Genomic DNA, 24,328 nt, shown 5'->3' with positions numbered 1-24,328 from the left:
TAAGCAAAATGGGTATTAAAAAGAGATTAACAGAAAAAAATAATGGGTATTGTCCCTACCTCATGGAGCTCACAACCTAACAGCCCAAAAGTATGTGCATTTTTATTGTCTTTCAACAAATACTGGCTGAGGACCATGTACCAGCCAGTCTTCTAGGCGGAGTATATCAGAGAACAAAGCAGACAAAATTCTTCTCCTCGTGGAGCTTATATTCTGGCGGCAGGAGATAGATAATAAAAAATAAAAATAACATAGCATGCTAGCAGGTAGCAAGTGTTATAGGCCTGGACAGAGCAGGCAAAGAGGGTTGTAGAGGGGAGAGGCAGGAAAATAAAAGGGGGATGCATGATGATCCAAGGTAATGAATTTTTTACTAAAATGGAAATCTCAGTGTTTACTGAGAAATACGGTGTGCTTCTCTAACAATATGGGGGGTCCTTGGTGGAGAAAAGTAAAGACTGTTTGAGACCCAGAGGACAACGCCAGGGCAGGCAGCTCCTATGAGTGGCAGAGAAGCCCCCAGAGCGACAGGCAGGAATGTTTATTACTGTAGGGCCCTGAGAGAAGATGGGTCAGGAGGGCCTGCTAAGTGAACAGAGCAAGGGCCGTTCTTCCTGAGGGAGGGCTGAGCATGAGTTACATAAGAGATTATCTTGGAACTTCTGTGGGCAGGGACCCCTGTGGCCTCTGGGTGCCTGGCTTCTACCACCTGGAGGAAATCATTCCAGCCAAAAGCACGGTGCCCTGGTCAAGTATTGCTCGCCCTTCTGAAAACATAACCACCTGCCTCACTCGCTTCTGTTCCCTCTCCAACCCCTACATTCTCCACCCCGCACTCCAATCTTTGCAGGAATCTACAGGAGATGAGTCTCTGGGGAAGACAGTTGAGCTTCACTTTCTGAGATTTGTTTTAGGAAAGCATGGAGTTTTCCTGCCCTGTCCACCCCTCCGTTTTCCAAATGTGTAAGTATAACATAGAATGTGTTTGCTCAGACACACAGAGGTCTGTTGGAGCACCCCCAAAGGGTTGCACCAGCCTGGCTGGCCATGACTGTAATTTAGTCAGGGGGAATCCAGCCTTCCTCCGGGCCCCTAAAATGGAGAAACTGATGTCTCAGCAGCAAGATGTGGGACAGGGAGCACACAGGCCCGAGAATAGACTGATCCCAGCAAAGGTGATGGGGTAAGGACCTGTCTAAGGGTGAAGCAGAAAGTCCCTGGCAGAGCCTGAGCGGGGCTTGCAGCTGAGTCAGGCTAATTGAAGAAACCTGAGACCACACACCTGACATAACTATCCCTCCCTCAGACAATGTCCCACAGTTCCCAGGGCGCTTATGCATTTGATCCTCATTACAATCCTGTGAGGTATGCAGGGCAGTGGGTATTACTGGCTCTGGCTCAGAGGTAGGCACTGAGATTCACAGAGATCATGTGACTTGTCTGAGGCTACTGTACTAGAAGCTTAAAGCAGGAAACCATATCCCCAGATTCCCAGTCCCAAGTTCTGTCCTCCATGTATTATAACTTAACCCAGGGTTTCTCAGCCGTGGTTGCAATTCAAGTCACCAGAGTTTTATAAATACCAAGGCCCACACCTCATCTCCAGAGATTCTGATTGAACTGTTCTGGGGTGGGGGTCTAGGCTCCCAGCCATTATTAAAAGAGTTCTCTACGTGGTTCCGATAGGCTGACAAGGTTGAGAGTCAGACTCAAGCTGTACCTCCAGTCAGCACCATGGTCTGCTCTCCTGATGCAGGCCATGGACATGCCCGTGTTTGTTTTGTTTTGTTTTGTTGTGGACTTTTTTGTTTTGTTTTGTTTTGTTTTTTAATATATTTTTATTGATTCCAACGAGGAAGGGAGAGAGAGATAGAAACATCAATGATGAGAGAGAATCATTGATTGTCTGCCTTCTGCACACACCACAGTGGGGATAGAGCCCACAACCCAGGCATATGCCCTGACCAGTAATCAAACCATGACCCCCCTGGTTCATAGGTCGGCACTCAACCACTGAACCACGCTGGCTTGGTGACACCCCTGTTTTAAACAGCATACTGCCCAATACCTTTGGGGCAGTCTTCCTCATCCCTGTGGGAAGATGACTGTTTGGGAGGTGACCCATTTTGTCCCCCAAATGCCAAATGGGAAAATTAGCAATTCCAAGGTTATAACATGAAATTATCTGTCCCCTTTCATTCATCTCCTGTCTAGGTGCAATCCAGACCAGATACTAAGTTAATAAATGGTATGGAAGAGGCAGAATGGCTCATATACTGCCATTTGTGGGGGGGTTTTAAGGCAAAAACAACAAGTACATACATAATATATATAATATACACTGAGTGGCCAGATTATTATGATCTCTGAACGCATAATATCTGGCCACTCAGTGTATATCCTATATAATAAAAAGCTAATATGCAAATTGTCCCCTCGACCAGGAGTTCGACCAGCAGGCAGGCTGGCCAACCCCCCATGTCCCCTCCCCCTGGCCAGGCTGGCTGGACCCCACCCATGCACGAATTCATGCACCAGGCCTCTAATATATATATATATATATATATATATATATATATATATATATATATATATATAGAGAGAGAGAGAGAGAGAGAGAGAGAGAGAGAGAGAAAGAGAGAGAGAGAGAGAGGCCAGATTATTATGCGTTCAGAGATCATAATAATCTGGCCACTCAGTGTATATGCACATACATATATATCTAGATAATATTCATTTGTATATATCCTTGTATATGCAAAGATCTCTGGAAAGATACACAGGAAATTGGAAATAATGGTTGTTTCTAGAGAAGCTGGTGTAGGGAAATCAAGATGGGAGGAAGACTTACTTTCCCTTGCATATTCTTTGCACCTTTTGAACCACACACTGCTGATTCAAATACAAAAAAAAAATTAACTTTTTTTTTTTAGGCAATTGTTTTCTTTTTGTTGTTTTTTTTTATATTTTATTGATTTTTTACAGAGAGAAAGGGAGAGGGATAGAGAGTTAGAAATATCGATGAGAGAGAAACATCGATCAGCTGCCTCCTGCACACACCCTACTGGGGATGTGCCCACAACCAAGGTACATGCCCTTGACCGGAATCAAACCTGGGACCCTTCAATCTGCAGGCTGACGCTCTAACCACTGAGCCAAACCGGTTAGGGCAAATTTTGTTAAATTTTATAATGGTACAGGAATTTACAGCCCCCAGGGAAGAATTGTTGCCCCCATCTTTGTTTCTGTCCTACTCCATTCATTCAATGAGTCATTCAACAAATATTTTTTAAGCAGCTACCATGTGTCAAGAACTGTTCTAGGAGCTGGGGATACAGGAATAAACAAAACAGACCATCCTTGCTCTTGTGGAGCTTACATTCTAGCAGAGGGAGACAGATAATAAATGATAAATATCATGAGTAAATTATATAATTGCTAGAAGAGGTATAAGGGGGAAAATAGAACAGGAATGGGGAATCAGGAGTTGGGGGATGTATTCGTTTCCTATTATTGCTGAAACAAATAACCATAAACTCAGTGGCTTAAAACAACACACATTTGCTACCCTACAGTTCGGGAGTTCTGAAATCCTAAAATCAGTGTGTGGGCAGGGCAAAAGCTCTAGGGGAGAATCAGTTTCCCTTGCTTGTCCAATTTCTAGAGGCCATTTGCATTCCTTAACTTCTGCTCCACCTGTTATCTTCAAACTCAACTGCATAACTTCTTCAAGTCTCTTTCTTTCTTCGACATCTGCTTCCATGCCATCACGTCTCCTTCTCTGACTCAGACTCCCATTCCCTCTTATAAGAATGCCCTTTGAATTACATCAGGTCCACCCAGACAATTCATGATGATCTCCTATCTCAAGAACCTTACCGTAATCATGGCTGCAAGGTCCCTTTGCCATATAAGGTAAAATATTCACAGGCTCTGAGGGTTAGGCGTGGACATTTTTGAAAGAGGGGTAATTCCAGCAGGCAACAATATGATTCAGCCCCTCTGAATATAGACGCCCATCCAGCAGGTAATTGGTTTGCCTTTTATAAGAGGGGAGAGGCAGGTTGCAATTTTAAGTTGGGCAGTCTGGACAGAAGGTGGCATTTGAGTCAAAATGGAAGGAGATGATGGAATTAGCTTTGCACAACTGGGGAAGCAAGACCCTTGACCCTCATATTTAGTTTCCACTTGTGTGTGCCTTTAGGTCCCCTTGGAACCCAGAGGGGATTGGAAAAGGGTGGCCTGTCAACTACCTCACCCCAAAGTTCTCTTCACTTCCTTCTTGCACACCACATTGCCACTAAAGCCCCTTAGAGGCCACCAGTCTGAGTCCAACTGCTTCCTCAACCTGCTCATCTTTTCAGCCCGTGGCACTTGACCCTGAGGCCTGTTGCTTTTGGAATCCATGCCACTGTACTCCCCTGGTATTGTCTCTGACTATCTGCATCCTTTTTTTAAAAAAATTTTTTTATTGATTTCATAAAAGAAGGGAGAGGAAAAGAGATAGAAACATCAATGATGAGAGAGAATCATTGATGGGCTGCCTCCTGCACACCCCACACGGGATCGAGCCCGCAACCCAGGCATATGCCCTGACCAGGAATCGAATCATGACCTCCAGGTTCATAGGTCGACACTCAACCACTGAGCCACGCTGACTGGGCTGCCTGTCTGCATCCTTGGCTGGCCCTCTAACATAGGCATCTCAGCTGTCCTCAGCCCTTTCTCTCCCTGAGCAATCTCATTTTTATTCCTTGACTTTACTGTCATCTCTGAGCTGATAGCTCAATATTTATCTCCAGCCCTAGTCTCTCTGGAGCTTCAGAACTGTATTTTCCAACTGCCTCTGTTTCATTTTGCCTCACAGCATAATTAGCTATTTATTTCTCACCTCCTTCATGAGATTGTAAATTCCTTGAAAGCAGGTACCCTGTTTTATTCAATTTTGTTTCATCCTGAATGAATTATAACAGCACTGACAATTTTAATAGCAATAACTAACATTGAATGTTTTTATGTGTCAGGCTCTATGCTAAGTACTTTACACATATTAATTTAATTCATTTTAACAAACCACCTATGCGATGAGTAGTATTATAAGCCTCATTTTACAGATGAAAAAGCTGAGGCTCAGAATTCAAACCCAGGCAATCTGGCTGCAAAGTCCAAACGCAGGGGACAGGATGGATTGTCACTCAGTTCCATTCCAAATCCATGCCTTTCTGCTCCAGAGGTCATAGAGCTAAAACGTACAATTCTCAGACACCCTTGCAGCTAGGATGTGAGTTGTGTTCTACTCGTTACATGGAATTCAATCATATTTGGAAGGTGTAAGTGAGACAGAGACCCTCTCCTGCTGCTCTGGTTGTTTCTGCTGGCAAGCGTGGTCATGGGGTTGTTGGCTTTGTCTGGAGCAGTGTCTAGTGTCCAGTCATTTGTTTTTTGAGTACCAAGAGGCAGCTGTATCAGGAAAAAGTAGTAGCTTCCTGACCATGGGTCACACAGCAGGAGTATGCCTATAGGGTCGGACTACGCTAGAGTGCTTTCTGTTTCCTGCAACTAGAGTCAGGTGTGAGACCTTCAAGAAGGAGATCTGGGAGCAGCTATCTGATTTGACTGGGTTTGAAGGCAGTGAAGTCCCAGTTACCACATGTAATGGCAAAACCAGTAGCTTCCTTTACCACCTGGGGTTACCTGGAAGGCAAGGCTTTGGCAGACTACGCAGCTCTTACAATAGACCATAATGGCAAGGAAAAGGAAACCGAGGGCTCTGCTGTGGTCTGGCAGCTTTGGCTGCACTGGTGAGCTCAAAGAAAGGAAATGGAAAGCTCAAAGTCTTACATTCTTGGCTCAAGAGGACCAAGCTCTTTCTAAGACTTCCTAAATGGATTTTCAACTCCTGCAGTCACAGGCAGATGTACTGGAAACCGGACGCTGCAGGTTGTTAAACTACATCACAAGTTGAAATCACAAGCACATCTTACATAAAAGCCAAGGCCTTGAGGAGGATCCTAAGAATGGGCAAAGGGGCTTTGGGGTATATTTCAAGATGCTAACTACCCAGGCCTCGCTAAATCTCACTGGCTGGCAAAGGTAGCCTCTCCTTTTCTGTCTAATGAGGCTGGTCCTGTCTTGCTTGCAGACTGTACGGGACTCACCTGTGGTAGCTAACGTGCAATGGATGTCTTGGGTGCATAGGCCGGGGAACAAGCACAAAATCTGACTCTAGAGGAGAAGACACACAAACCAAAAGATTTCGCTAATTTATGTAGACACAAACTTTAGGAATATGTGTGGGGTTGGATCCTAAGGGTGCTAAACCAGAGAGGAAGAAACACAGTTTTACTGGTAAATTGGACTGAATTTATTTATTTTTATTTATTTTTTTTAATAAATCTTTATTCAGATTATTACAATTATTTCTCCTTTTTCCCCCCATAGCTCCCCTCCACCCATTTCCCACCCCACCTTCTGCCCTTACCTCCCCCCCACTGTCCTCATCCATAGGTGTATGATTTTTGTCCATTCTCTTCATGAACCCCCCATACCCCTTTCCCCCTGAGAATTATCAGTCCACTCCCTTTCTATGCCCCTGATTCTATTATATTCACCAGATTATTCTGTTCCTCAGGTTTTTAATTCACTTGATTTTTAGGTTCGCTTGTTGATAGATATGTATTTGTTGTTCATAATTTTTCTCTTTACTTTTTTCTTCTTCCTCTTCTTTAAGAATACCTTTCAGCATTTCATATAATACTGGTTTGGTGGTGATGAACTCCTTCAGCTTTTTCTTATCTGTGAAGCTCTTTATCTGCCCTTCAATTCTGAATGATAGCTTTGCTGGGTAGAGTAATCTTGGTTGTAGGTTCTTGCTATTCATCACATTGAAAATTTCTTGCCACTCCCGTCTGACCTGCATAGTTTCTGTTGAGAAGTCCGCTGACAGTCGTATGGGTGCTCCCTTGTAGGTAATTAACTGTTTTTCTCTTGCTGCTTTTAATATTCTCTCTTTGTCTTTTGCTCTTGGCATTTTAATTATGATGTGTCTTGGTGTGGTCCTCTTTGGATTCCTTTTGTTTGGGGTTCTGTTCACTTCCTGGACTTGTAAGTCTATTTCTTTCACCAGGTGGGGGAAGTTTTCGGTCATTATTTCTTCAAATAGGTTTTCAGTATCTTGCTCTCTCTCTTCTTCTGGCACCCCCATAATTCTGATGTTGGTACGCTTGGAGTTGTCCCAGAGTCTTCTTACATTATCTTCAACTTTTTGGATTTTTTTTTTTTTTTTTTGCTTTTTGCTTTTTCAGTTGAGTGTTTTTTGCTTCTTTGTATTTCACTTCTTTGACTTGATTCTTGTGTTCCTCTATTCTGTTTCTGGGTCTCTGTATAATATTTTTTATTTCAGTCAGTGTATGTTTAATTTCTAGTGGGTCCTTTTTCATATCTTCGAGGGTCTCGTTATGTTTATCGGCCTTTTCTAGGATATTCTTAAAAAGTCTTATAACCGTGGTTTTGAATTCTATATCCAGTCGTTTGTTTTCCTCCATTTCTTTCGTTTGTGATCTGATTCTTTGACCCCGCATTTTCACTGATTCCCTGAGTTGGTAAGGTAGATATTTGTGCTAGGTTTCCAATATGGCCCAGTGGGTCTGCTTCCCCAGTTAACCTGAGGTGGACACTCTTGGTGCACCCCTTTGTGGACTGTGTGTACAGCCTTGTTGTAATTAAGTCTTTATTGTTGTTGGTATCACTGGGAAGAATTGACCTCCAGGCCAGTTGGCTGTAAGGATCAGCTGTGTCTATGCTGGGAGAAGTTCGGTGCTGGAGACAGCCTTATAGGATTAGACTTGCCAAATTGCAGTAGCCTCTGTGCTCAGCTTGGATGGGGTGGAGTCTCAGTCTTGGCTTCCTGTCAGCCTTGCCCTTGCGCGCATGTGCGCTTTCAGTCCTCCGCCTTCCCCAGCTCGAGTCTCCGCCTGAGAGTCCAGACTCCCCCCACAAGAGCGTGGGTCCCCAGGGGCTCGCCTGGAACTGGGGTTCACTGCAGTCAGAACTGGGGCTCAGTGCAGTCAGGATCCTCTGACTCCCTTCCACTAGGGAAAGCCTGTGGCAACCTCCACAGCCTTTGTGCGCACTGGCCCGCGTGCGCCTTCAGACTTCTGCCTTTCCCAGCTCGAGTTTCCGCCCGAGAGTCCAGACTCCCCCCGTAAGAGCGTGGGTCCCCAGGGGTTCGCCCGGAACTGGGGTTCAGTGCAGTCAGAACTGGGGTTCAGTGCGATCGGAGGCTTCCTTCCCCCTTCCGCCAGAGAAAGTCAGCCAGGCTCTCAGCCGCCCTTCCTCTCTGCGCGCACAAAGCCCCTTTGCCGTACCTCCAATTCTCTGTGAGGTTTTCTCTTTCCTTCTAGTTGTAGAATTTTCACTCAGCCAGCTTTCCTGTGGTTCTGGATGGTGTCCGTTCTGTCTTTTAGTTGTAGTTTTGAAATTGTTGTGCAAGGCAGCAGTTTAGGTGTTTACCTATGCCGCCATCTTGGTTTCTCCCTCAGGACTGAATTTATTGATAGGGTTTATTTGTATGGGTTCAAAGATTACAAACTCAGTGTTCTGACTCCAGCAACTTGGACTGATTTGACCTCTTTCTTTCATTGACTGACTAAAACCTGGACTCCGTAGTGGCATACAATAAATGAAGCTGAGTTACCGTAAGTCTGACAGCATGATTCAGAGGAAGGAATCCAAAGAATGAGGGGGAGGGATATGTTGGAGCATATTTATCACATACAATCCACTCACTTGCTCCTAAATAATTTCTCTAAGAGTCCCTAGGGAATGTTCCCTTCACTGCAATATTGAGAAATACACGTGTAAGAGATGTTTTCTTAGTTGTTTTTCTTTGATTTTTGTTTTTTTAATCCTCACTGGAGGATATGTTTTTATTATTATTATCATTATTGATTTTGAGAGAGAGAGATACATCGACGTGAGATAAACATTGATCGGTTGCCTCTCGTATGTGCCCAACCAGAGATCGAACCCACAACCTAGATATTTGCCCTGACCAGGAATCGAAACCGCAACCTTTTCTTTTTTCTTTTTAAATCCTCACCAGAGGAGTGAGGATATTTTTCCATTGGTTTTAGACAGAGGGGAAGGGAGAGGGAAGGGGAGAGGGAGAGAGAAGGGAGAGAGAGAAAAATATCAATTGGTTTGCTTCCACACACAAACTGACCAGGGGTGGGGATCAGATCTGCAACCCAGATACATGCCCTTGACTGGGAATCAAAACTGAGACCCTCCAGGGCACAGGCCAACACTCTGGGCCACCTGGCCAGGGCTTTTATCCTTTTGTTTTGTTTTTGTTTGCACGCTCTAAAGGATAATTTTAGTAGAATACATTAATTTCTATTTACTCAAAATTGCAAAGATAAAGCAACATAAAATATAAGGCAAAGGGAAGCTGGTCTTCAAGAAATTGTGTCTTGGAGTTTTTACTGATATAACAACCCTTTCAAGCCTAGAGCTACTCAAAGATGAATCATGAAGATAAAAGGAAAAAAAAAAAACTTTATTCAAACAGGTTAGGTGGTATGTGTGCTACAGCAAAAACTGGTTGTAGCAAATAGTTTTATTTCAAACCTGCCTTGATATATATGTTAGACATTATTGGAGAATGATTAATTTCTGGTAGATTAAATCCAATATTATGCCAATTTTTGCATTTATTATAGATCTTATTTTAGTACTAGAAGTTAAATTTTCCTCACCAAAAAAATGAGAATAACAACTACTACTAAGGTTATGAGCTGTGAAATCCATTCCCCAGTATTGTTTTGAAAATACACCTGTAGATTATTAAGGGAAAATCTGCCTTTATCCAAATGTATTATTTCACTGAAATTCTTCAGTCATTGTCTACTGTTGGCTTGATTATTACCCCACTTCTTATTTTTTTACCCCAACCAATTAAACACCAGTATTCCTCAGCTCTTCAGCTAATCACAATTTTTTCTCCTACTTCTGCGCCCACAGGATTCACCAAAATGATTTTGCCCAATCGGTTTTGACTGCACTAACTCTTCCTCCAGTAGCCAGGGATCCTTAGTTCACCATGGGCACTTCATTCTTGGGTAACATTTGCACCTTTTCTGCTTTCTTCTCTCCTTCAGTGCATACACCTAGAAGCCATCTAAGCAGGAAATAGGAGATTGCCAATTCTGTGAAGACCTCAGGTAAAGTTCCAACTGCACCATGGACCTGCCCCACCATTCTATCAGCCCCTCACAAAGTGGGGTCAATTTTTGTTCCAACTCCAATAAGACCTACTAGAGCAGCATACTGAAGATCATTGTGTTCCACAAACAGTGATACAATTTTGGAAAATATCAGTTTACATATGAGTTTTCTTTCTTTCTCTATCTTTGGAAATAATACCAGGTCTGACTTCTATCTCCTGGCCCACCTTTGACACTCCTTTTAGAATACTGCCACCAGCCACACACCCCTCAGGGTCATCAACTTCACAGCCAGGTTTGTTGACTTCTAAGGATCTGATAACAATAAGTTGGGGTTCTGAAATAAAGACTCTTGGGGGTACTGGAGTTTCTTTACTATGCACTCACAGACAACTTCAATATTATATTTCAGCTGAGCAGAAATGGGAGTAACAGGAGCTCCTTCTGTTACTGTACCTTGTACAAATGCAAGGATCTGTTCATACTGTTCTTTAGCCTGGCTTTCTTTTACCACATCAATTTTACTTTGTAGAATTAAAATATGCTTCATTTCATGATTTCTATAGCAACCAGGTGTTCAGAAGTCTGAGGCTGAGGACAAGACTCATTTCCAGTTATCAATAGAAGAGATGCAGCCATCACTGCTGCACCATTCAGCATCATGGCCATCAAAATACCATGGCCAGGACAGTCAACAAAGGAGACATGTCTGAATAATTTGAAGTTTCCTTTGGTCTCTGGAATGTCTGTAGGAAACTCATTGGGTGCACTACTTCCAGAGGATCTATAGCATTCTGGATGAGGACAACTTGAGTCATCAAGTGTGTAAATCTTAGCATTAGCATATCCAAGCTTGATTGTAATATTTCTTTCTAGTTCATTTATGAACCTGACAATATGAACTCCAGAAATAGCTTTTACAACTGTGGATTTCCCATGAGCTCAATGACCAGTTGTACCTATATTAATTGTGGCTTGTCTGCGGATAACTTTGTGTGAAAGTGGTGTCAATCCAAGGTGGCCAGATCCTGACAAGAAAGATGTGGCCTTGCCCAGAGAGAGACATTTTCTTGAAAGGTGCTATGCTGATTTATTTGCATGCTCAGGGAGGAAGATGGAAGTACTACCATAGCAATGGGTTTTAATAGCAATGATGGGATCCCAGCATGGCAGGGACCAGGTGGCAGCAAGTAACCACCAGAGGCAAGATAGGTATGGTCACTTTAAAAGGCAACAGGGTCAGAGAAATCATCAGAATGGCCTGACCCACAGCAATCTTTGGCAGAAATTACTTGATCATAGTGTTCTAGTTTTGAAATAAGTGGGCAATCTATTAAAGTGATCTTCTCTTTTTCTCTTATAAATTTTCTCTTAGAAACTTTTAAACTTTCTTTGTTAACTTACATAGAGTAACATTCACTCTTTTGGTGTACAGTTCAATGGGTATTCACAAATGCATAGTCAACACAGACAAGATAGAGATTGGCTCCTTCACCCTGAACCTTGAGTATCAAACCTTTCTCCCACTCATATCCCCTGGGAACCACTGATATGTTCTCTGTCTCTATAGTTTTGCCTTGTCCAGAATGTCATGTAAAAGAAATGCCACCAGATGTAGTCTTTTGAGGCCGGCTTCTCTCACATAGTATATGTATTTGAGATTCATTCATGTTGTTGCATTAACAGTAGTTCTTTCCTTTTTTACTGCTGATTAATATTTCACTGTATGGATGTATTATTCACCAGTTGAAGAACATTTAGATTATTTCCAGTTTGGGGTATTTATGAATAAAGCAGCTATAAAAACTCACTAGATTTTTGAGTTTTCATTTCATTTGGGTTGTTTTTGTTTCTTTTTGGTAGCTAGGAGAAAGGTTATTGAGTCATATAAGAGTATTTTTTTTAATATATTTTATTGATTTTTTACAGAGAGGAGGGGAGAGGGATAGAGAGTTAGAAATATCGATGAGAGAGAAACATCAATCAGCTGCCTCCTGCACACCCACTACCGGGGATGTGCCCGCAACCAAGGTACATGCCCTTGACCGGAATCGAACCTGGGACCCTTCAGTCCGCAGGCTGACGCTCTATCCACTGAGCCAAACCGGCTAGGGCCATATAAGAGTATTTTTAACTTTATTAAAAATTGTTCAACCATTAGCTGTACCATTTTATATTTCCACCAGCAATGTCTGAGTGTTTTGTTCCTCTACATCCAAGAAAACTTAGAACATCAGGAAGGAAGGGAGAGCAATAGAAAGAGTAAAAATATGAATAAATACATTTTCCTTCTCTTGAGTTTTCTAAATTATGTTTGATGTTTGAAGAAAAACTTATAACACTGTCTAAATGTATGTAGAAAAAAAGAAAGGCAGGAAAATGACGGAAATGAAAAACAGAAAAAGCACTTAACAAAAGGAAGATAAACAATCCAATCAAAAAATGGGCAAAGGACCTAAATAGACAATTCTTTAAAGAGGACATACAGAAGCCTGAGAGACATATGAAAACATGCTCAAAGTCACTAACCATCTGAGAGATCAAATCAAAACGACAATGAGGTACCATCTCACACCTGTCAGAATGGCTGTCATCAAAAAATCAATAAATGACAAGTGCTGGTGAGGATGAGGAGAAAAAGGAACCCTCTTGCACTGCTGGTGGAAATGCAGACCGGTACAGCCACTCTGGAAAACAGTATGGAGTTTCTTCAAAAAATTAAAAATGGAGCTCTCATTTGACCCAGTGATCTGGGAATATATCTCAAAAAATCATAAACACCTATCAGAAAGGATATATGCACCCCTATGTTCATAGCAGCACAATTTACAATAGCTAAGATTTGGAAACAGCCTAAGTGCCCATCAGCAGATGAGTGGATTAAAAAACAGTGGTACAGATCTTGAAGGGGAAAGTGGATGTTATAGATGTTATCTGACGCCTGAAAAGCCCAGGGAATCTACAACTACAGCACCCACCAAACAGCTGCGAACCCGAGAACACCAAGTGGTGCAAGCACGCTGATTCTGAGGAGCTCTACACTTCCTCACAGAAAGGAGAGAGAGAACAACATAGCCAGACACCAGAGAAGAGAGATCATGGGGAGACAAAGAAACAGCCCGCATATGAAAGAAAAGCAGGCATCACCAGAAAAGGAAGTAAACGAAATGGAGGAAAGCAACGTGTCAGAGAAAGAATTCAGAGAAATGGTCATAAGGTGGATGAAAAGAATGGAAGACAAATTCAACAATATGTGTAAGAACCAAGAGGAAATGAAGGAGAACCAAGAAGAAATGAAAAATGACATCGCTGCTGTAAAGAACTCAATAGAAAGCATCAAGAGTACACTAGAAGAAGCAGAGGACCACATCAGTGAGCTAGAAAACAAGGTAGGAAAAAAATACCCAAGTAGAGCAGCTTCTAGAAAAAAAAAATTAAAAAACAGGAGGAGAGCCTAAGGAAGTGGTCAGCAAACTGCAGCTCGCGAGCCACATGCAGCTCGCGAGCCGCGGTTTGCCGCTCTGTTGACTAATGAGTTTGCCGACCACTGACCTAGACTCTCAATTCCAATAATTACAAGCTGTTGTTGTTCCTTGTGATTAAGCCCCTATCCCAGTGGTCAGCAAACTCATTAGTCAACAGAGTCACAGTATGCCGACCACTGGCCTAAGGGAACTTCGGGACAACACAAAACAAAACAACATCCACATAATAGGGGTGCCAGAAGGAGAGGAAAATGAGCAAGGAATAAAAAAACCTGTTTGAAGAAATGACAGAAAACTTCCCTGATATAAGGAAGAAAAAACCCACTCAAATCCAAGAAGCTCACAGAGTCCCAAGCAAAATGAACCCCAAAAGACTGATGCCAAGGCACATTATAATTTAATTAGCAAACACCAACGACGAAGTAAGAATCTTAAAAGCAGCCAGAGAGAGACAGAAAGTTACCTACAAAGGATCCCCCATCAGACTAGCAACTGATTTCTCAACAGAAACACATCAGGCCAGAAGGGAATGGAATGAAATATACAAAGTCATGCAAAGGAAGGGTCTGAATCCAAGAATACTGTACCCAGCAAGGCTATCAATCAAATTTGAAGGTGAAATCAGGAGCTTCACAGACAAAAAAGTTTTAAGGGAGTTTATTACCACCAAACCAGCAATGCAAGAAATGCTAAAGGGTATGCTGTAAAAAAAAGAAATAGGAAGCGAAGAAGGAACACAGGGGTAAAGAATTAAAATGGCAACAAACAAGTACCTATCAATAATAACTTTAAATGTAAATGGATTAAATGCCCCAATCAAAAGACATAGGGTAACGGATTGGATAAGAAAACATGACCCATATATCTGCTGTCTATAAGAAACCCACCTCAGAAAAAAAGACGCACACAGACTGAGGGTGAATGGATGGAAAAAGGTTTTTCAGGCAAATGGAAATTTTAAAAAAGCTGGGGTAGCAATACTTATATCTGACAAATTTGATCTCAAAGTGAAGGACATAAAAAGAGATAAGGAAAGCAACTTCATAATACTAAAGGGAGCAATCCAACAAGAAGAAATAACTCTGGTAAACATATATGCACCCAATACAGGAGCACCCAAATACATAAAAAACCTCCTGGAGGATATCAAGGGAGAGATTGACAGGAATACAATGATAGTAGGAGACTTTAATACCCCACTATCACCATTGGACAAATCCTCTAAACAAAAAATCAGCAAAGAAACATCAGTCCTAAATGACTCACTAGACCAGATGTAATTAATTGACATCTTCAGAACATTTTACCCAAAAGCCACAGAATATACATTCTCCTCATGTGCACATGGGTCATTTTCAAAGATAGACCATATATTGGGTCACAGGCAAAGTCTCTTCAAATTCAAGAAGATAGAAATCATATCAAGCATCTTCTTAGATCACAGTGGCATAAAACTGGAAATCAACTACAATAAAAACAATCCAAAAAAATCAAACACATGGAGACTAAATAGCATGCTATTAAACAATGACTGGGTTACCAGAGAGATCAAAGAAGAAATAAAAAACATCATGGCAACAAATGACAATGAAAACACAACAATCCAAAATCTATGGGACACAGCAAAAGCAGTCTTGAGAGGGAAGTTCATAGCGCTACAAGCCTACGGCAAAAAACAAGAAACAATGGTAATAAATTACCTAACCCAACAACTCAAAGAGTTAGAAAGAGAGCAATAAGAAAAGCCCAGTGTAAGCAGAAGGAAGGAAATAATAAAGATCAGAGCGGAGATAAACGACATAGAGACCAAAAAAACAATACAAAAGACCAACAAAGCCAAGAGCTGGTTCTTTGAAAGGATAAACAGGATTGATGAACCTCTAGCCAGACTCACCAAGAAGCAAAGAGAGAGGACCCAAATAAACAAAATCAGAAATGAAAGAGGAGAAATAACAACAGACCCCACAGAAATACAAAGGATTGTTAAAAAATACTATGAATAACTCTATTCCAACAAACTGGACAACCTGGAGGAAATGGACATATTCCTAGAAAATTATAACCTTCCAAAACTCAATCAGGAAGAATCTAAACATCTCAATAGGCCAATAACTATGGAAGAAATTGAAGCAGTCATCAAAAAGCTTCCAGCAAACAAAAGCCCGGGGCCAGATGGCTTCACAGGGGAGTTTTACCAAACATTCAAAGAATAACTAAAAGCTATCCTCCTCAGACTATTCCAAAAAATTCAAGAGGAAGGAACACTTCCAAGCTCCTTCTATGAAGCCAGCATCACCCTAATACCAAAATCAGATAGACAACACAATGAAAGAGAATTACAGACCAATATCCCTCATGAACATAGATGCCAAAATCCTCAACAAAATTCCAGCAAATAGGATCCAGCAGTACATCAGAAAGATCACACACCATGACCAAGTAGGATTTATCCCAGGGATGCAATGATGGTACAATATCCGCAAATCAATAAACGTGATACATCACATAAACAAATTGAGAGATAAAAATCACATAGTCGTATCAATTGATGCAGAAAAAGCATTTGACAAAATCCAACACATTTTCTTGATAAAAACTCTCAACAAAGTGGGAATAGAAGGATCATACCTCAACCTAATAAAAGCCATATATGAAAAACCCACAGCCAACATCATACTCAATGGGCAAAAACTAAACCATTTCCCCTAAGAACAGGAACAAGACAGGGATGCCCACTCTCACCACTCCTATTCGACATAGTACTGGAAGTATTAGCCATTGCAATTAGACAAGAAGAAAAAATAAAAGGCATCCAAATTGGAAAAGAAGAAGTAAAGCTGTCCTTATTTGCAGATGACATGATATTGTACATAAAAAAACTGAAAGACTCCATCAAAAAACTATTAGACTTAATAAATGAATTCGGCAATGTAGCAGGATACAAAATTAACACCAAGAAATCTATGGCATTTCTATACACCAATAGTGAACTTACAGAAAGAGAAACTAAAAAAGCAATCCCATTTACCATCGCACCAAAAAAATTAAGATACTTAGGAATAAACTTAACTAAGGAGGTAAAATACCTATACGCAGAAAACTACAGGACACTGAAAAAAGAGATAGAGGAAGATGTAAACAGATGGAAGAACATACCATGTTCATGGATTGGTAGAATCAACATTATTAAAATGTCCATACTACCCAAAGCAATCTATAGATTCAATGCACTCCCCATTAAAATACAGCGTATTTCACAGACCTAAAAAGAACTCTCCAAAAATTCATTTGGAATAAAAAAAGACCCCGAATAGACACAGCAATCCTGAGAAAGAAGAACAAAGTAGGTGGGATCTCAATACCAGATTTCAAGCTGTATTACAAGGCCACTGTTCTCAAAACAGCCTGGTACTGGCACCAGAACAGACATATAGACCAATGGAATAGAATAGAGAACCCAGATATCAACCCAAACCACTATGCTCAATTAATATTTGACAAAGGAGGCATGAACATACAATGGAGCCAAGACAGTCTCTTCAATAAATGGTGTTGGGAAAATTGGACAGGTACATGCAAAAAAATGAAACTAGATCACCAACTCACACCATACCCAAAAATAAACTCAAAATGGATAAAGGACTTAAACATAGGATGGGAAACCATAAAAATACTAGAGGAATCCACAGGCAGAAAAATCTCAGACATATGGTGAAGCAATTTCTTCACTGATACCACTCCCATGGCAATGGAAGCTAAAGAGAAAATAAACAAATGGGACTACATCAAAATAAAAAGCTTTTGCACAGCAAAAGAAACCATCAACAAAACAAGAAAGCCCACTGTATGGGAGAACATATTTGCAAATGTTATCACTGATAAAGGCTTAATCTCCAACATCTACAGGGAACTTATACAACTTAATAAAAGGAAGATAAATGATCCAATAAAAAAAATGGGCAACGGACCTAAATAGAATCTTTTCAAAAGAAGACAGAAGGAAGGCCAAGAGACATATGAAAACATGCTCAAAGTCACTAATTATCTGAGAGATGCAAATCAAAATGACAATGCGATACCATCTCACACCTGTCAGAATGGCAATCATCAACAAATCAACAAACGACAAGTGCTGGCGAGGATGCAGAGAAAAAGGAACCCTCGTGCACCGCTGGTGGGAATGCAGACTGGTGCAGCCACTGTGGATAACAGTATGGAGTTTTTTTTTAAAAAAAACTAAAAATGGAACTCCCATTTGACCCAGTAATCCCACTTCTAGGAATATATCCCAAGAAACTAGAAACACCAATCAGAAAGGATATATACACCCCTATGTTCATAGCAGCACAATTCACCATAGGTGAGATTTGGAAACAGCCTAAATGCCTATCAGCAGATGAGTGGATTAGAAAACTATGGTACATCTACACAGTGGAATACTACACTGCTATAAAAAAGAAGGAATTCTTACAATTTGAAGCAGCATGGATGGACCTGGAGAGCATTATGTTAAGTGAAATAAGCCAGGCAATGAAAGAAAAATACCACATGATCTCACTCATTTATGGAAAATAAAGAACATTATAACCTTATGAACAAAAAGACAGATACAGAGGCAGTAAAGCACCGAACAGACTGTCAAATTACAGCGGGAAGGCTGAGGAGTGTTGGGGAGGGAAGAGGAAAAAGATCAACAAAAGGACTTATATGCAGGCATAGAAGCATGGCCAATGGACACAAGACACTGGGGGGGTGGGATGAGGGCTTACGATAGGGTGTGGGGAGGCTGGGGGAAGGTCAATGGAGCAAAAAAAAAAAAAAGGAGGTATATGTCTAATATATGTAATACTTTAAACAATAAAAAAATGGAAAAAAAAGAAAAAGAAAAAAAACAGTGGTATATCTATACAATGGAATACTATGCTACTGTAAAAAGGAAGGAACTCTTACCATTTGCAACAGCATGGATGGACCTGGAGAGCATTATGCTAAGCAAAATAAGCCAGTCGAAAGATAAATATCACATGATCTCACTCATTTGTGGAATATAATGAACCAAATAAAGCCAGAGAAAAAAAATATTTTAGAATATAATAGATGTAAACCTGTTATTTGCAGATTTTTAATATTTCCTGTAACTTGTGATATTATACTATGTTAGTACAGTTTTGGGAATCTACACTAATAAAAGAGAAACATGCAAATTGACCATCACTCCGCTATGCCCACCAGCCAATCAGGAGGGAATATGCAAATTAGAAGGACAAAGATGGCGGCACCCAGCTGCTACAGGTGAGGATTGGCTGGGCAGAGCAGGACGCCTGCTATGAGAGGGAGGGTGGGGCAGGGAGAAGGGATCTACAGGAGCAGCGCTCTGGCCACAGTGAAGACAAAGACTGCAGACTCCAGAGTCTGCAGCGAAGGTGAAGACAGCAGACTCCAGCCGGAGTCTGCAGCAAAGACGAAGACGGCAGTCTGCAGCGAAGCAAAGAAAACAAAGATGGAAGACTCCGGCCTGAGTCTGCAGCAAAGACAGCAGACTCTGGCCGGAGTGGGCCTGAGTCTGTAGCGAAGATGGCAGACTCCAGCTGGAGTCTGCAGCGAAGACGAAGAAGGCAGACTCTGGCCAGAGCCTGCAGCAAAGGCGGCAGACTCTGGCCGGAGTAAAGGCCTGGGTCCCGGGTGCCGGAGGAAAACGGGTGCTGAAAGCCAAGGGAAGGAAGGCCTATTGCACGAATCTCTTCATGCAACGGGTCTCTAGTATTTTTATATTTAAAGTCTTTTTTCTTGAAATATTAATATTTATTGCATGTAACATTATTATATTTTAAATAGTTTTTCTTTAAATATTAATGTTTATTGCATGTAACATTATATAATAACATAAAAAAGAGAATAAAAACCCTGCTAATTCCATTTTTCTCTCCAAAAGCAAAACAAAAAACAAACAAAAAACACAAAACAGAAAGAGCAAATAGAGAACAAAAAGTAAAATAGCAAACTTAAGCCCTATCATATCAATAATTATATTAAACTAGAGGCCCGGTGCACGAAATTCGTGCACAGGGGGTGGGTCCCTCAGCCAGGCCTGTACCCTCTCCAATCTGGGACCCCTCGGGGGAATGTCTGACTGCCAACAGTTGGACATCCCTCTCGCAATCTGGGACCGCTGGCTCCTAACCACTCACCTGCCTGCCTGCCTGATCGCCCCTAACCCCTCTGCCTGCCTGCCTGATCACCCCTAACCCCTCTGCCTGCCTGCCTGATCGCCCCTAACCGCCTCTGCCTCCACCCCTAGCCTAAGCCGCAGTCTGGCCTCCCTCTGCGGGAAGCAACCTGGTGGATCAGGGGAAGGCACCTCTCCCATTACCCCGCTGCTGCTGCCACTGCCAGAGATGAAAAAATACATTATATAATGACAAAAAAAGTCAATCCACCAAGAAGACATAAACATATCAACAATTCCAGTCTAGGATTTCAGTATCCCTCTCTTAACAATTGATAGAACAACTAGACAGAAAATCAGCAAAAATATATAGGAAGTCAAAAACACCATCAACCAACAGAACCTAATTGACATTTATAAAACACTATACCAATAATAACAGAATACACATTGTTTTCAAGTGCCCACTGAACAAATACCCAGATAGACCGTACCTTGGACCATAAAACAAACCTCAAAAAATTTAAATTTTAAATCATACAAAATACATTCTATGACCACAATAGAACCAAACTAGAAATCAACAACAGAAAGAAAACAGGTAACTCTCCAAACACTTGGAAACCAAACAGCACACTTCTAAGTAATCCATGGATATGGATATGCTTCGGCAAGACGCTACGGATGTTCCGGACGTGCATGATCTTCCCCTGGTGCTGCACGGTGCCCACCGTGATGGAGTCTTCGCACATATCCGAGGTGATATAAGGATCCGCCCGAAGGCCCAAATGCTTCAGCACCAAAAGCCCTATAGCAATTCCATCAAATAGAGACAGCACCCAGATGGGCTTCCTCTTCTCAGCTGGGACAGGTGGGAAACCCTCCTAAGGGTCAAATTCCTGGTTGTAGTTATTGGCGAAGAACATCTGCCGCTGAGAGCGCCAGTGGCCCCGTCATTATAGTAGCAGCCCATAGGTGCCCTTGTGCCTGCACATGTAGCAGTTCCAAGGGTCTTCCTTAATGGCTGCCTGGGCAGCCCCTAGTCCCACCAGGAGATCCACACACTCCACGCAAGAGCACCTGCAGCAGTTGTTCCTGCACATGAGCGCCTCGCGCCCCGCGCCTCGCACCCCCCACAGCAGATGGTGCAGTAGGACTGATAGCTGTCCTCATCGTACTAGTGGGCACATCCAGGAAGCAGTTCTTGCAGTTTGGAAACATTCCTCTGATGAAGAGAGTGTGTTCCAGGGTGACGTTGAGGCTCCCACAAGAGATGCAAAAGGTCTTTAATGTCCCAACACTTCCACCACACCTCCTACACCAGCTGCTCTCTTTTGCGTTGGTCAATATTCTTGATTTGGGGCTTCTCAGCTGTGCTCTTTCTGGGCTTTTTGGCTGATGCGGGTGGTGCGCATAGGCAGCTGCCTCAGTTTCAACCACATGTCTGTGTAAACTTTGTAGGGGGTTCTTCTCTTCTGGTGGCTCCAGGCCCTTGGGGCCAGAGGTTGGAACCCTTCAAGAACCCATTCCATTATCTGTTTGTTCTGCACCTTCAGGGCCTTGGCAGTGTCACTCTCATGGTCGTCATGGCACGTTGGGAACAGCTTCCCCACACAGCTACTGGCCACCTGCAGGACTTCAAAGATGGCTTTGCAGCACATGGGCTGCTTGTTGTAGGTGTCCTGTGGGAAGCACTGCAGAAGGAGCTCAGCGGCATCTGCTCCTCCACCCACACCACTGAGAACTTGCCATCTCTGAACCACCAGAGGTGACCCAGCAGGTGCCTTCAGCTACTCCGTTCCTGCCTGTCATCCACCAAGACACAATGTGGCCTGGCCACCAGGAGAAGTCATGCAGTTTCCCCCATACCAGCTCCCCAGTGCCAAAGCTTCAGCGATCCTCATACTCCAGTTTGTCATCAGCTGCTTTGGTGGTGTTCTTGTCCCCAGCGTCAGCCCTCACAGGCTCAGACATGGTGGCCACAGTGGGGGATTTAGGGTCAATGGGCTGCTGCACCGCAGGAGGGCTGGCCTCCACCACCTTCTGAGACTCCCCAGACCCTTGGTTTTCTTCCACAATTTTCATTACTGCAATCACCTTGGCTTTCTCCTCAGCCATAAGGCCAGCTGCAGCCCCTCTGTGGTCTGGCTCATGTTGGCAGTTTCTTAAAAATCTAAGCATGCAATCCATAAATTGCACTCCTGGGCATTTATCCTAAATTATTTATTTATTTATTTAAAAACAAAAAAACATGTTCACACAAAACATTTTCCTGTAGAAGAAAATCAACTTTATTTTTTTAATGCTATTTTATTGATTTCAGAGAGGAAAGGAGAGGGAGAGAGAGATAGAAACATCAAGGATGGGAGAGAATCTTTGATTGGCCACCTCCTGCGGTCCCACACTGAGGATCGAGCCTGCAACCTGGGCATGTGCCCTGACGGGGAATCGAACCATGATTTCCTGGTTCATAGGTCAACACTCAACCACTGAACCATGCCAGCTGGGCTCAACTTTATTCTTAATAGCTAAAAACTAGAAACAAACCAGATATCCTTCAACAAGTGAATACTTAAATTGGGGTACACCCACGCAGTGGAATACTACTCAGCAATACAAAGGAATGAACTATTGATACATGTAACAGCCTGAATGAATCTCCAGAGAATTATGCTAAGTGAGAAAAGCCAGGCCCAAAAGATTACATACCATATGATTCCATTTATTTACTAGAGGCCTGGTGCATGAAATTTGTGCACGGGTGGGGTCCCTAGGCCTGGCCGGTGATCAGGGCTGAGCAGGGCCAGGCCAATTGGAGCCAGGCTGATTGGGGCCTGCTGGCTGGGAGCGGGGGCCTGAGGGGTAGGGACTGTGGGAGGTTGGCCGCCAGCCCCAGGAGGGAGCCAGCCCTCGGTCCCCCTGGGAAAGGGACCACGTTCGTCGCCACCCACCCCCGGTTCCCCGGGCAGGATCGGGAGAGGAGGCTACTGTCGCCAGGCCGGGCACGAAAAGAATGGGTGCCGGATGCCAACACCACTGTTGTGGTTCCTCACCTGCCCGCCTCCTCCTTTTCTCGCCACAGCACTGCCACCCTGGCAGGCAGATGTCAATCGGGGTCTGTTGGCCAGGGGGAGAAACGGGGCACAGGAGGTTGGCCACCGGCCCCAAGGAGGGAGCCGGCCCTCAGCCCCCCTGGGAAAGGGGCTGCGTCTGCCACCACCCACCCCCGGTTTCCCATCCCAGCCTGGGGCCTGCTGGCTGTGGGGAAGAACTGCAGGAGGTTGGCCAGCTGCAGGGAGGTTGGCTGTGAGAGTGCACTGACCACCAGGGGGCAGCTCCTGCATTGAGCATCTGCCGCCTGGTGGTCAGTGTGCGTCATAGCGACCAGTTGTTCCGGTCATTCCGGTCATTTGGTCATAATGGTCGCTTAGGCTTTTATAGATATAGATAGATATAGATATAGATATAGATATAGATATAGATATAGATATAGATATAGATATAGATATAGATATAGATATAGATATAGATATAGATAGATATAGCATTCTTGAAATGAACGTTATTGAAATGGAGAACAAATTAGTGATTTCCCAGGGGTTAAAGAGAAGATAGGGCCAGAGGTAGTGCTATAGTTTTGAAAGATGTCAGCTTTGGAGAAAACTGAGAAAAGGGTACATGAAGTTCTCTCTGTGCTGTTTCTTACAAATGCAAGTCTATGATTCTCTCAAAAAAGTTTAATTTTTTTAAATGGCTTTGTAAAATGTTTTGCATTTATTTTTTTAAATAAATTCATGGTGTGTTTTTTGTGCGTTTTTTTTATATTCAACTCTTACCCTAAACACACACACCCCGAAATTTTTCCTCCTGAGTATTAATTATAGGAAAGAGCTCCCCTTCTTATTTTAGGAGACTGGAAGGAGGTTGCAGGTGCCGGAGACTCACGCTGTTCTCCAGGAGTCCCAGGACAAACTGGAAACCAGGAGACTTTTCCAGCTGGTGGGATGCGGGTGAAGGGCGGCAGGAGGCGTGGCCCCAGACTCCATGAGGCCACTGAAAGAGGGGTAGGCCCTGGGCCCGCAGGGCTGGGGACACTCAAGTGCCACCTACCTACTCCACGTGGGCGCAGATGGGTGCACCTTCAGGTGCATTGTCAGCGCCGAGGGTGTAAATACGCCACAGAGAGAAAGTGGGGAGCTGGCAAGAATTCAGCTTCCCCACGCAGTCGGCTCAGGAAATGAGCCTAGACGGCGGACAGCGCAGAGAGGGGAGCAGCTTCTCCAACTCCAGAGGTTTCTGTAAAGACAATTTGGGGGATCCAGGGCCCCGCTTCCTGCCCATCCCCGCTCTGGCTGAACCAACCTAGCCCTATGCGCCCCGCGCTCCAGGACTTTGGCGTCTTTTCTGGATTCCTTCCCTCGCCCTTCTGATTCCCACCTTGGCTGTGGCTT

General features: G+C 43.1%; 2 pseudogenes across 2 annotated transcripts; both read right to left on the bottom strand.

The window, feature by feature from the left end:
* Nucleotides 1–9,895: 9,895 nt before the first annotated feature.
* LOC308244254 (eukaryotic translation initiation factor 2 subunit 3-like) lies at nucleotides 9,896–11,326 on the bottom strand (annotated as a pseudogene). Its single transcript has one exon. The product of its transcript is annotated as a eukaryotic translation initiation factor 2 subunit 3-like (transcript).
* Nucleotides 11,327–18,997: 7,671 nt separating this feature from the next.
* LOC308244253 (DNA (cytosine-5)-methyltransferase 3A-like) lies at nucleotides 18,998–21,986 on the bottom strand (annotated as a pseudogene). The gene is made up of 2 exons: nucleotides 20,560–21,986; nucleotides 18,998–19,032 (listed from the first exon to the last, which is right to left on the bottom strand). The product of its transcript is annotated as a DNA (cytosine-5)-methyltransferase 3A-like (transcript).
* Nucleotides 21,987–24,328: the final 2,342 nt, after the last annotated feature.

The sequence above is a fragment of the Plecotus auritus genome, assembly GCF_963455305.1.
Source record: "Plecotus auritus genome assembly, chromosome: 3".
Classification (NCBI taxonomy): domain Eukaryota; kingdom Metazoa; phylum Chordata; class Mammalia; order Chiroptera; family Vespertilionidae; genus Plecotus; species Plecotus auritus.
Note: the sequence above shows the minus strand (reverse complement) of the source record. Positions and strands in the feature narration are given on the sequence as shown.